This window comes from Macrobrachium nipponense, chromosome 5 (genome assembly GCF_015104395.2).
Source record: "Macrobrachium nipponense isolate FS-2020 chromosome 5, ASM1510439v2, whole genome shotgun sequence".
NCBI lineage: Eukaryota > Metazoa > Arthropoda > Malacostraca > Decapoda > Palaemonidae > Macrobrachium > Macrobrachium nipponense.
Window position 1 is genome coordinate 26,915,743 of NC_061107.1, and position 13,175 is coordinate 26,928,917.

Genomic DNA, 13,175 nt, shown 5'->3' on the forward strand with positions numbered 1-13,175 from the left:
AACTTCACTCAGGAGAGATGGGAAAAACAAAAGCCAAGAAATTTACCACTTTTCACTTTTAGTACCCCCTTCTCTCTCTCTCTCTCTCTCTCTCTCTCTCCTTCATATAGCCGTTATTGTGAAAGTTAATATTTCATATTATTTTCCCCAGCTACCGAAATGCTTTATTGCGAACTCATAGAAAATTCCATATGAACTCAGAGAAACTCGGTTATCATTCTTAACTTCCGGTCAGGCCTCGCCGCCTGAAATCCGGGTTTCACTTGTAGTTTAGCGGCCGTTCTATTTTTACCTGTCACGCTGCTGGATCTGTGTAATAGTTTCACCTGGCGTAATTGCATGAATAAAACCCATTTCGGCTTGGAACATGTTTCGAGTCAGGAGAGTAATAAAAAATTTTGTGGAAATGTCTTTGTATGGAATGTACATCGCACAAAGTACAGTTCCTAGTTGGACAAGGGGTTTTCGCGCTCGGCTGCCAATCCGGTGGTCCGAAGTTCGAGTCTCGGCTCGGCCAACGCAGAATCAGAATTTATTTCTAGTGACAGAAATTTATTTCTCGATATAATGAGATTCGGATCCCACAATAAGTTGTAGGTCCCATTGCTAGGTGACCAATTGGTCCGTAGCCACGTAAAAATATTTAATCCTTCGGGCCAGCCCTAGGAAAGCTGTTAATCAGCTCAGTGGTCTGGTTAAACTAAGATATATTTAACTTAAACAAAGGAGGATGTAAATGATAATGCTTCACTACCACTACTTTCTCTTGGGAATGCATACCGTACATAGCAGTTTTCCAAATTAGTTTATAACTGTATTTCAGACAAGTGAGACTGAGAGGACAGAAGAGATTGCTAACAAAAACTTAAGCTGAAAAGAGGTTACTGCAAATCAGAAGATTAATGGGGTAATGAATCAGTCCATGTATTTTACTTGGGGGGGAGGGGGTGGGTGGTGTGTTGTGCTGAAAACTAAAAAAAAAAAACATGATATCTAGAAAGAGTCTATTACAATATCCAAGTGCTTTGCAATACAAATATATTTCCCAATTAACTCAATTCACTTAAAAAATAATAAACAAAATCAGCATCATTTTTTATATTACAGAATATAAATACAAAAAAGGTAATTTTTATTAGTGTATTATTTTGGCAAAACTTAGTTGCTATTCATTCCTATTGTCTCATTCATAATTTGATATATTACCTTTTTTGTCATATTGTTAGAGTGGTTTTGGAGAGGAAACACGTGGCAAATGCGAGGCCCACCACCACACACACACACACATACACACACACACATACATGTACATATACAAAATACCATATACGGGATACGACCCTTTCGTCTAAAGCACTTTCGTCTAAAGCACTTTCGTCTAAGGCACTTTAGTCTAAAAGCACATTCGTCTAAGGCGCTTTGGTCTAAAAGCACATTCGTCTAAGGCACTTTAGTCTAAAAGCACATTCGTCTAAGGTAGCTTTGGTCTAAAAGCACATTCGTCAAAGGCACTTTGGTCTAAAAGCACTTTGGTGTAAAAGCACATTCGGCTAAACAGATTTTGGGTTAATAGCTTCTACCTAATGACTTATTTGGCTTAAAGGAATTTCGGCTAAGAACTTGTTCGGTTAAATATACTTTTGGTTGATAACCTTTCTACTTCGTTAAGTTGTTTGGTATAAAGACTCGTTTCTTTTACGACAAAGTTTACATTTCAAAAGAATATTTTTTTGGTTATTTAATTTCAGCTCGAACCCCAAAATGGAAAGTACTACAAAATTCGTGAAAACCACGCGAGGAAAAGATAAACTAGCTACAATGGTTACTATTATACGAGGAATAGCGCAACCAAAACAGCTTCTTATTGGCGATGTGAAGATCGAATGTGTCCCGGTCGCCTCATCTTGAGTAGAAATCAACAAATTATGAAAACCTCGAATCATAACCACGCAGGTGGTGCTGAAAAAGTGCATGTGTTGCAAGCAAAAAACAAAATCTGCCTATTGATGATGTACCAAGAGGATTCAATGTTTAAAACAAGAAGAACCAGAAAATGCATTGCCGTTTATTGAATACATAGGCCATACTTTTGTAAACGGGATGCAAAGACGAAATGGAAGACGGTTCAAGGCATTATTTTTAGTACATGAATGGAATGTTTATGAGCTCACACTCGAAGGTAACGCTCGTACGATAAATTCTGTAGAAGCATGGCATAGACGATTTGGTGTATTAGTTAGAGCTCATTCAAATTTATATAATGTTCTGGATGCTCTAAGAAGAGAAGAACAAATCATCAAAACAAGAATATCTCAACTTACCGTAGGAGCAAGCCCAAAGAAAAAAAATACCAACGTAGCAAGAAAAGAAAAAAGAATTTACAATGTTGTTACCGATTACCAGAATCGTTCAGTGGAAGATTACCTCAGAAGCATTGCATATAATTAGGGTTCTTTCTAAATACTATCTCTTACATTTTCATTAAATTTTTGTGTAGTAATAGTTATAATTTTATCTTTACTATAACCTTATAATTGATATTTTAGTAAAGTCTCTTAATTTTTACTTGTCTTTATTTTAACCTTTTTATATACTTTATGCATTTTAGACCAAAGTGCCTTAGACGAATGTGCTTTTTAGACACAAAGTGCTTTTAGACCAAAGCGCCTTAGACGAATGTGCTTTTAGACCAAAGTGCCTTAGACGAATGTGCTTTAGACGAAAGTACTTTAGACGAAAAGTCCTAGACCCATACATATACATATATGTCAGATGAAGAGGGCTATAATTAATAATATGTTTAATATGCCAATGTGATGTGCTGTGACCTTTTTGGAATGCGCAGACTACCCATAGAGACAGTCCGAAGCATTGACCTGAGAAAGCTGATGAATCATTTCTGGGATGGTGTGATACGAAGATGTTTGTTTAAGCGGGTCAATGTTCGTCAGTTCATGGGGTCTTGTTTAAGTGCCTTTGAAAACTGGTTGTTACCAGCTTTGTGTGAGTTCATATGTACATGTACGAACTATGTCTATTCATAATGGCATCTTAGCCAAGTCTATGGGGAGACTTACAGAGAGGTCCGTGGGAGAAAGGCAGAATGCTGGGATAGCTCTGCGAAAGTTTTTAATTGTTTGTGTGTGGTTCTCCAGGCTGTAATGGGTAAGTGTATTATACTTTAGCCAAAGGGATTGCTTGTTGTCTGTTTGACATTTTGTAAGATATTCCATTTCTTTGACTTTGTCTTTACAAATGCGTATACTAAATTGTGTGTTCTCCTGTCCTTGTAACAGGCATTTCTAGTGGAGGGGACAAAATGTCCTAGTGAGGGGACAGAGAGTCCCATGTGGAGGGAACTATTATATTTTGGAAAAGAGATAAATGGTGTGACTAATTACTGATTAAGACTATTAAAATACCGGGGGGTTATCTGTGTGATCTGAACTTTGAGTTATCATTCCATTTAAATTATCCTGTAAGAATCTGAGTTATTCAAGTAATGCTTTGCTTCCAATAAATGTCTATTTTTTGTAATGCATGACTCTCATTTGATGACCTGTTAGAATGGAGAGAGAGAGAGAGAGAGAGAGAAGGCTATGCCAGTGATCGCCTCGAGAGAGAGAGAGAGAGAGGTTGGGGGGGAGAGATTGTGTGTTTACCAGTTCGTCTAACGCTGAGGCTTAAATGCATACCAACTATTAAATACCCTTCGCTGGTAAAATCAGAGATGGGGTAACAGATTTGGTGGCAGCGGTGGTTTTTCGAACGACAAAGCCTTTTCTGGGATTGTGGAAAACTGTTAAATTGTTAGATTTCAGTTACTAAGTGAGAGAAAATAAGAAAATATTTGTCCATTAACTGTAGTGCGGAGCAAAGATAATTGAACTAGAGTCATCAATTTCGCCCAGGCCGAGATGCCTCGAGACTCGAGAGAGCTGAGAACAGTCAGTTAGAACTAAGACGTTTGTGAGTGCATTCCTGTGTGTATGTATGTTAGCGTGTCTTGCGTAAATTCCGAGTTTTTTTTTCTCACTATGAAGGGGTAAGTGTTAAAGAGCTTGAGTCATCCGTCTTCCTACAGCATACTACAGTCTGTGCAGGAAGTTGCAGACAAAGAGGGATATTCAAGATTCCAAAATGAAAAAATTTATGCGCCCAAGAGTTATTTGAGATGAAGCGTGATAGACATTACTTTATAATGCCAGAGACGTGCAGTTATTACTTTTTTTTTTAAGAACCGGCCAATGTTTTTTATATATATAAGCTGTTTTGTGCGACCAGTTGCTAGGCAGGGGCTAGCAATTTTAGGTGGCCGAGCTCTGTCAGATGAAGAGGGCTATAATTAATAATATGTTTAATATGCCAATGCGATGTGCTGTGACCTTTTTGGAATGCGCAGACTACCCATAGAGACAGTCCGAAGCATTGACCTGAGAAAGCTGATGAATCATTTCTGGAATGGTGTGATACGAAGATGTTTGTTTAAGCGGGTCAATGTTCGTCAGTTCATGGGGTCTTGTTCAAGTGCCTTTGAAAACTGGTTGTTACCAGTTTTGTGTGAGTTCATATGTACATGTACGAACTATGTCTATTCATAATGGCATCTTTAGCCAAGTCTATGGGGAGACTTACAGAGAGGTCCGTGGGAGACAGGCAGAAAGCTGGGATAGCTCTGCGAAAGTTTTTAATTGTTTGTGTGTGGTTCTCCAGGCTGTAATGGGTAAGTGTATTATACTTTAGCCAAAGGGATTGCTTGTTGTCTGTTTGACATTTTGTAAGATTTTCCATTCTTTTGACTTTGTCTTTACAAAAGTGTATACTCAATTGTGTGTTCTCCTGTCTTTGTAAACAGGCGTTTCTAGTGGAGGGGACTAAGTGTCCTAGCGAGGGACAGAGAGTCCCATGTGGAGGGAACTATTATATTTTGGAAAAGAGATAAATGGTATGACTAATTACTGATTAAGACTATTAAAATACCGGGGGGTTATCTGTGTGATCTGAACTTTGAGTTATCATTCCATTTAATTATCCTGTAAGAATCTGAGTTATTCAAGTAATGCTTTGCTTCCAATAAATGTCTATTTTTGTAATGCATGACTCTCATTTGATGACCTGTTAGAATGGAGAGAGAGAGAGAGAGAGAGAGAGAGGAGAGAGAGAGAGAGAGAGAGAGGAGAGAGGAGGCAATGCCAGTGATTGCCTCGAGAGAGAGAGGTTGGGGGGGAGAGATTGTGTGTACCAGTTCGTCTTACGCTTAGGCTTGAACGCATACCAACTATTAAATACCCTTCGCTGGTAAATGGTGTCAGAGATGGGTAACATTAAATATATATATACATATATATATTACATTTATATTATATGAATATTAAATATACATATATAGTATATATATAGATATATGTATATATATATATATATATATATATATATATATACTATATATATATATATATATATAGATATATATAGTATATTAGATGCCCCCCCTCCACAGAACAAATGGAAAGTTAGGAAGTTTACTACTATAGCCTATCCCCAATTACATTATCTTAAGTTTCTATTAAGCTATCTTTCATTTTACATTTCTTGGATTTTCGGACTAAGTGACGGAGTTAGATACAAGGAAATCAAAGGGATTGACTGAGCTATAACCTTCAAAGAGGCCAGGGATGCTGGCGCATCCTTCATTTCATATTCCTTGGATAGCTAAATGCATTAAAAGAGAGGAATCCTTGTTAAAAGAAACTGGAACAAAAATCCATATGACTGTCATTGTGAAAAGAGAGAGAATCTTGGAAGCCCTGAAGCCTTTTCTCAAGAGTCAAAAGATATCATAGCTGAGGCAGTGGGTAGACCAAGAAAGTCTTTACGTAAACTGGCGCTTGAACTAGTAACAAAAAGGGGAAACAAGAGAAGTTATAGTGCTGTATATTGTGAGTTGAAAATATCTGGTATCAAGCCATTTCATGTTATCGACAAGCCCAACACCACTCAGCAACAGAGAGAAGACCGTGCATGGTTTTGTGGTTCATTTCTTAAAGATTGGGATGAAGCTGACTTTCTACATGTTGCCGCATAAGATGAATTCTTCATTTACACTGTCAGGAAGCCAAATCATAAAAAGACATCATTTGGGCTGCAAAGTTGGATGATATCAGCAATGACGCGCGCTATCGCCAGGTTGTGAAATTTCCTGAATGTTTGGGAATTTTTCTGTTTCACAGCCATACGGTTAATGTGGATCATCAAGTCATGGAATGGCAAATACTTCAGAGAAACTGTGCTTACTAGTGAAGTATTTCCTTTCCTCAAAAATCCTGAAAATTTGTTATCTGTTGAAGAAGTCTCATTTTTGCATGATAAGACACCATGTTTCAAGGCTCTTCAGACACAGGAGCTGCTTCGAAACAGTGGTATCGATTTCTTCTAGTCAAGTGAATTTCCAGGTAGCTCCCCTGACCTTCATGTGTGAAAACTTTGGTAGTATCGTAAAGGATCGTGTTGAAGCGTGCACAGTGAACTACAATGGTATACCAAGCCTCGACAACTTTCGAAGAGAGGTGACCGAAGTGCTCATGGAAATGGAGTTTGAGTCTCAGCTTTTTTCCGATTTCCTGAAATCATACTCCTCAAGAATGCAGGCTGTGGTAAAGGCAGATAGAGACCACACAAAACATTAAATACTCAGAGAGAAACTAAATAAATGCCTGTTCTGAATTACTTTTGTTTTTGTAAATATCAATTTTAGTTTATGCTGTATATGTACTGTACAGTAATGTGAGCAGTGTGCTTATGACCAAAAAAGATAAAAAATAAAAAATACCAGAATACCCAATGTCTGATGTCATATGCATACATCTCAAGGATGTAATCTAATTGCTCTGGCATAACCTATGTTGCACGCACTACCTGCCACCTAAGGATATTAAATATTTACCAGTTATTTTTGGGAAAATTACGAATTTCAGATAATTATGATCGCCAGCTTTTTACAGGGCAAGTCGTTTCTCTATTTCTGTCTCAATTCTCTCTCTCTCTCTCTCTCTCTCTCTCTCTCTCTCTCTCTCTCTCTCTCTCTCTCTTAAAATCCAGTCTTATGTGATAAGGTGAGTCTCCCACCCTTCACTGCTGAAATCAGATGTAAATATCACTAGGTTTTAGGTATTTAAAAAAAATGTCAGATAATTAAGAGGTATTAATATATTTTCAATCACTGATAACAACAAATTCATAAGTCCATCAGTCCTCTCTCTCTCGTCTCTCTTCCTCCCTCCTCTCCTCTCTCTCTCTCTCTCTCTCTCTAAATTCCTCTCCTCTTCCTCTCTCTCTCATTTAGGGAAATAAATCACCGAGTTTTCCCTCAGTGAACGAGTTCCACAGGCTTTAAATACAACAAATACTTTTCATAATTAATAGCGAATAAAAATATTTGAATCCAAACTCAGCGGATGTTTCATATTACCTGAGAGAAATCCAGTTATCACTATTAACTTTTGGTGAAGTTCTACGGCGTGAAATTGGTGTTTTGCTTTGTAAGTTTAACAACGGTCAGTTTTTTTGCCCCTTTTTTGTTTTTTTTATGTTTACAGTGCGGTTCTGTGCGATAGTTTCACCTGGCGTAATTGTTGCACGAATCAAAGTTACTTCGGTTCGGAACTAGTTTTGAACCCGGAACATAATAAAGCGATTCGTAGAAATATGGAATATTCTACGAAAACGCTGAACTCCTATGCATGCTATGTTTACGTATGTACAATACATTTATATATATATATATATATATATATATATATATATATATATATATATATATATGTGTGTGTTGTGTTTGTGTATATATATATATATATATATATATATATATATATATATATATACATATATATATATATATATACTATATATATACATATATATATATATATATATATATATATATATATACTATATATATATATATATATATATATATATATATATATATATATATGTGTGTGTGTGTGTATGTGTGTGTGTGTATATATATATATAATATATACATATATATATATAAATACATATATATATATATATATATCTATATATATATATCTATATATATATATATAATATGGAATTAACCGTCTTCTCCATCCGCTTTCCAAGATCGGAAGCCTACAACGAATAGAAAAATGAATGAACAAAGGATAATCTTAAAGCCATAGTCACATAACCTTAACCAGTTAATCCGCCAAGGTTCGAACTAATGTTTTTGACAAGATTTTTATTTATTGTGGCAACACTCTGTAACTATTAACCTTTATCATTAGTGTTACAAGCCAAGCTGCAACCCCAGTCGGAGAAGCCGAATGCTGCAAACTTCAATAGGAGGGGAAACGAAATACTATAGAGACCACGAAATACTATAGAGACAATGAATACTATAGAGAAAACTGTAAACAGGTATGGAAGGAAATTAAAAATTTAAAAAAACATAAGCAAGACAAATATCAATATATATTACAAGACAAGTAACAAATAAACTATGTATTAAGACTCATATCAACCTGCTCAATAAAAAAGATAATAAAAAAAACAGAACAATATTCAAAACATGGAAGAAAAATTGGATTAAGAAAATTTCTCAAGATAAACAGATCTAATTTTAAAAACTTGAACTTTTTTAAACAGGCCAGATATGTTCCTCAAAAGTGAAATTGTTCTCTGGAATACTGCTTGAAACAGTAAATTAGTTACATTAATTTACCGAAACACTGTTAATAAAAAATGTGGGTAGGGGAAAACGAAGGTTATAGAACTGACAACAAACTTTGAGTTTCGTTATAGTTTAACTTAAATCCACATGGTCTGTGCCATTTGCCAGACTGTACTTTTGCAACATAAAAAAGTAATATGCCGTGACCAGTACCTTTGTTTGTTTGTTTGTATAGTGTTTTTACGTTGCATGAAACCAATGATTATTCGTCAACGGGACCATCGGCTTTACGTGACTTCCGAACCAAGGTATATAGAACAAGGGCCATTCTATATACCTTGTTCCGAACCACGTCGAGAGTGAACTTCTATCACCAGAAATACACATCTTTCACTCCTCAATGGAATGACCGAGAATCGAATTCATGGCCACCGAAGTGGGACACCAACACCATACTGACCACGCCACTAAGGCGTTTCCAGTACATTTTAATTTACTAAACGATACAATCTTACCATCAGTGAAAGTAAAAACAAGAAAGATTTTGATTTAAAAAAATCAAAGTCTGTTCTATATATAAATCGGATATTCCTAGTAACAATCCAATACTTTAAACTTTCTTTACCTTTGAACAAAAAAATATATGTTTTAGTCTTGAACACCATAATATTGAGCAGAAACCATTTTAGGCAAAAACAACTTGACGAATTGCACGAATAACAATTGAATATTTACTCTAATGGAGGCAATCTTTACCATACACCAGGTGTCTGGGATCTTCATTTAAACTCAAATCATGTGACAATAAAGCAATATAGAATCGCGCAAATGGAAGATCACATCCCAATTGTGTGAATTTGCTACACTAGGGACGTATACTGTCCTGTCATTCATGCGTATGGCGTGCTTATATAGAAACCTGCACAATCTCATGACAACATCAAGTGTAATTTAAAAACTCCATCGTTTTTTAGCGTTCACGTCGTTACGATGATACCCTGATATTTCAACTTATGGCATAGTTCGTTTCTTCGTCAAAGAACATAAGTCCTGCCTGCGAAGGATTCACAGTCAAAGATTTAGGTGTGGCGCTTACAGTTTTCATTCATTTGATGCCAGTTGGCAGTGCCATATCTGTTTGATCCTAATCCCCTAATCTTTGAGACCCTCTCGCTCACCCTTCGGATGGGCAATGTTCATGAACCAACTATCTTAACAGGAGAGAGAGAGAGAGAGGAGAGAGAGAGAGAGAGAGAGAGAGAGAGAGAGTTTATCGGTTGTCATTCAGGGTATTCCCGGGCAGTGGCAGGTTGGTCAGCTAGTAACCATTCTGATGAAGATCCCTTCTTACCATGCACGAAGTACCTGTCATTTTATTTTTAGCCCAAATCTTGCGCCATTTAAGCCCATAAAATTGCGTAGGTACAATAAATTACCCCATACATATGAGTTTTCTAAACAAGACAATTGTATTACGATGTTGTGCCGGTGCCATTTATTGCATGTGACTTGCTTATGGAGAACCGGACACAATTGCATCGTTTTTGAGCTTCCACGTCGTTTCCATGATACCGATATTTCTACTAATGGCACCGTTCGTGTCTTTGTCAACGAACATAATAGTGGCAATTATCGAAAACCTGTTGGTGTCCTTCACAATTAAAGATTCAGGAGTGTAACTTAGAGTTCTCCTTCATTTGATGCCAGCTGGCAGTGCCATATCTGTTTGATCCTAATCCCCTAAGCTTTGTGACTCTCTCGCTCACCCTTCGGTCATTCCCAGTACTCCTCCTCCTAATCCCCATAAATCCTTCCATTGTTTCCAGCTTCCCACTCTCTCGCACGATAAGCACTGCGATTTATTATGTCCTCGCATTTACAGATGTCTCAGATATCACATCCAGACTTCAAGAGCCTACGGACGGCATTCCAGCGATTGTGAAAAGAGAATGACGACATCGTTTCGCTATGAGGTTTCTGAAAAATGACGATGTATTCAATGTGCTGTTCTGTTTGAGGAGTTATGCTGAATTTGCTTTGCTGATAGATGTTTTCATAATTCATTATTCCTCTTAAATTTGTATTGGATGTGCAGTTGCAGCAACATGTATTTAAAAACGCTAAAAAGTTTATTTTTACAGATATCGTAATCATGGTAAGAATAATTCTTTATAGGCAGTATTGATCGCCATCTAGAAAGCCCAAACTTAATTTATAGGTCATCATTGATAAGAGTTTATGACATTTGTCATTACAACATCCATCAAAGTATAGCTGAGAGCATCATAGCCGCAAAAGCTTGCTATTATAAAGCTGGGACGATACTAGTCTTCAGAGAGTGACTAATCTGCACTGTCTTCTTGATTTAAATATGTATACAATGTTACAGAAGACGGGTTAACGGGAGGAAATGTGTAATTGATAATGTGACGCGAGTGATGTTCTCAAATGATGATTTGTTAGTGATCTGGAACGGATGCAAAGTAGGGAGAGAGGGTTAGGCTTCAGAGATCCTAACTTTTCCTAGAATACCATGGTCAGACCTAACCAGACCTTACCTTCCTAACCTAATTTAGGGAACCGTGCCCTGACCTAACTCAGGTGGCTTCGCCCATCCTGAACCACCCAAATAACCTAAATATCTGTCTCCCTACTCTGCATACTACCCGTTAATACTTTAGGCAAAATATTGGAGAGCCCACAAGAAGAACTATAAGAAGATAGATATCGGGAACACTAACGTTTGATTTTTAAACCCTCTACACCGTCATTGCAGCAACAATTATGGATATCAATGCTAAAAATTTTACATTTAGCTATAAATATTCCGAACTCAGAAAACGTAAATATTATCTTCAACGTACACAGTACCCAAAGAGACTTAATAATGAACGTCAGTTATTGGTTCATTAAGGCTTTTGGATAATAAAAAATAAAACGGATATTCGTAAGTTGTTAAGAAGATAAAGCTAGAGATATATGAGAAACTCTGCATATAATAAATTGAAGAGAAGAAATTACTACAGAGGCAGTTTTGGTGGTACAAATAGTGTTGTTGAGCTAACGCATCACAAAGAACGTGAAATGTGTGAAAATTTGTGCCTCTTCGTGAAGGTAGGATAAGAATGTCTATTATGCATAGAAATATTACCCAATAAATAAATATGTTAATTTAAACATTTGGAATAAAAAAAAAGTAAAGTAAAGCAGAACGGTGAATAACAAAAACGGTCTCTCTCTCTCTCTCTCTCTCTCTCTCTCTCTCTCTCTCTCTCTCTCTCTCTCTCTCTCTCAAGGCATATATTAAAGTCCCTTAAACAGCAAAAATAACCACTACAGTTTCTACTGTTTGCCAAGGAGGCAAAATTACTGCCTTTCACGTAACAAAGAAAATGTGAAAATGGGAAAGGTTTGGTAAAACATTCCTGATGAAGAGCCGGATTTTCCTGGGTGTTATGTAACCGCCCTGAATACCACAAAACTGGTCAAAGACTTCCATCATGGCTTACAACAAAAGGGTTCCTCAGCACTTCTTACGAGGCAGTAACTTTTCACCTTTCCTTCTTCAAAGAAAGAGACTCATTTTTATACGTTAAGGTAAATCATTATCGAATGTCTTAAAGGTGACTCTTGAATTGCTATGCGGCTTGAGGTGTGAGTCTACAGTTGCCAAATAGAGTTTGTTTCCATTGATTTTTTGTTCCATACAAAATCAATTATGATTCTTCTCCACCCGTCACCTATAGCTCTATGATCTACTTGCCTTTGATTCGATGAATACCATCTTTTTTATTTCTGTCTGCTGTAGCGTTGCTTTTTGATCGGCATCTTCATTAATCTTATTTCTGTTAATTATATGATTTACATGATATACAACTTTAAAAAAAAAAAATTTTTACCCAATGAATACCCATTTCTGCTGATTTCTGCATATCGCAACTCCGTTATATGATTAATATGCTTTAGTAATCTCTTTCCTAAGTAAATATGTATATATATATATATATATATATATATATATATATATATATATATATATATATATAATTATATATATATATATATATATATATATTAAGGTATTATGCTGTCTGGTTAGTCAAAACGAAAATGATCGGCACAAATTCTCATCCAAAAGAAAAAGCCAAATTTTAATACGGTCGGGGATTGTATGGGGTTCATGCTCGAAATTGCAAAAGAAACAAAAGTTGATAGTCGAAGTTACGATGACACGAAGTTAAGAGTGAACGGTTACCATGAACTCATTCTCGAGAGAAAATCGATAAAAGAGAATTTTCTTACAGTCAAAAAGGGCATGTGGCCGAAGGGCTGTTGTCACGGTGTCGAAGGGAAAAACGGCTGAAATTTGATATCGAAAGGAAAAGGCCATAAAGGAAATAAAATGTTAGGAAGAAGACGGAGGGAATAAAAAGTAAAAAAATATATGACAAAAATTATAAATAATGCAAAATAC